Source organism: Pteropus alecto, unplaced genomic scaffold, assembly GCF_000325575.1.
Source record: "Pteropus alecto unplaced genomic scaffold, ASM32557v1 scaffold14, whole genome shotgun sequence".
Taxonomy (NCBI): domain Eukaryota; kingdom Metazoa; phylum Chordata; class Mammalia; order Chiroptera; family Pteropodidae; genus Pteropus; species Pteropus alecto.
Window position 1 is genome coordinate 3,558,315 of NW_006436810.1, and position 2,009 is coordinate 3,560,323.

Consider the following 2,009-nt stretch of genomic DNA (forward strand, 5'->3'; position numbering starts at 1 on the left):
TAGAATAAGGGCAAAAATTCATATAATTATCTCAAAAGATATAGGAAAACATTTGAAAAAATGTAATATCAATTCATAATAGAACGTCTCAAAAATTAGAAATACAAGAGAATTTTCTAACTCTCATGAAGGGCATCTCTGAAAAACCATGAGCTAAAATCATTCTTAAATGAAATATTTAAGGTTTTCTTCCTGAAACTTAGAACAAGGCAAGGATATCCATTCTTGATATATTTATTCAACATTTTACTGGATCTCCTACTAGTGCAAAAGGACAAGATAAAGAAACAAAGACTATAAAAGAAGAGGAAAACTCTCTAATCACAGCTTACATAATTACTTATGTGCAAAATTCTAAAAACGCCACAAACTAACCATTACAATTAATACCTAAATTTAACAAGTCGCAGGATATAAGGTCAATATTTAAACTCAATTACATTTTTTGTTTACTAGTGGTGTCAACTGAAAAATTAAAAGAACAATTTCATTTATAAAGACATGAAAAAATGTAACGTACACACTAAGGACTAAATTTAACAAAAGACTTGTAAGACTTCTGCAATGAAGACTACAGACTCTACTGAAAGTGACTAAAGAAGACTTTAATAAATGGAGAGATAGACCATAGTTATGGATTAGGATATTTAATGTCTTAGATGTCAACTATCTTCAAAAATGATCTTGCTATATCAATCATAATTCCATTAGGCTTTTTGTAGAAATTGACAAGCTAATTTTAAATTTTTATATGGAAATATAAATGACCTAGAATAGCAAAAGCAACCTTGAAAAGAAGAATAATGCTGGAAGAAAACTAGTGCCTGATGCCAAGCTTTACTCTAAAATTATAGGGCAATATGGTATTGGCATAAGAATTGTCAACTTGGTCAATAGAACAAAACAGTCTAGAAATATAGCCACGTTTATATGATCATTTGATTTTTCACAGTCACCAAAGACATCCTTGAGAAAATCAAAGTCTTTTAATAAATGCTAGAACTACTGGATACTCACGCAGAATAAACAAACATTGACCTTTACCTCACACCATACACAAAAATTTGAGAAAAATTATAAACCAAGTGTGAATGCTAAAATTGAAAGGATTCTAAAAGGAAATAGGACTACCAACAAAACACACAAAGCAATGACCACATAAGAAAAAAATAATATATTCAATTATCAAAATTAGAAAATTGTGCCTATCAAAAGACACCATTAAGGAAATAAAGAGGCAAGTGACAGACTGAGAGAAAATATTCACAAAACATACATCTTACAAAGGATGGGTATTGAAGACATTCCACAAATTCCTATAACGATAATAAAACAAAAATGGACAAAAGTCTTGGACAGATATTTCTGAAAAGAAGATACGAAATGGCCAATAAGCATGCAAAAAGTGCTCAATATAATCATTCTTCATATAAATGCATATTAAAACCAAATAAGATACTACTACACATCTAACAGAATGGCAAAAATTAAAATGGCTAATAACTCCAGTTGCTAATGATGAAGTATAACCCTTATAGATTTTAGGTATTTCTCAGAGACATGAAAGCATATATCCACAAAAAACCTTGTAGAAGAAACTTTATAGATTTACACTAGCCAAAAACTGAATACAGTTTTTATACATATTAAAATATAAATTTTAATATATATTAAATATAATATGTATTTTTAATCATAGCATAGCCAATGAAATACTACTCGGTGATAATGAAGAATTTTCAAAATATTATGCTGAATGAAAGAATTCTTTCACAAGAGAATATAAATTCTAGGTTTCCATTAATATGCAGTTCTAGAACAGGCAAAACTAAAATAAGATGAAAACATCAGGGCACAGATTGCCTCTGAAGGTAATCTCGTGACTGGGAAGGGGCACGAGGGAGCTTTCTGGGTGATGGCAGTGTTCTATATTTTGACTGTTTGGCCTACCCAGGTGCAAGCATTTGTCAAAAGTCATAGAATAATAGTACGCTAAGATTTGTACATTT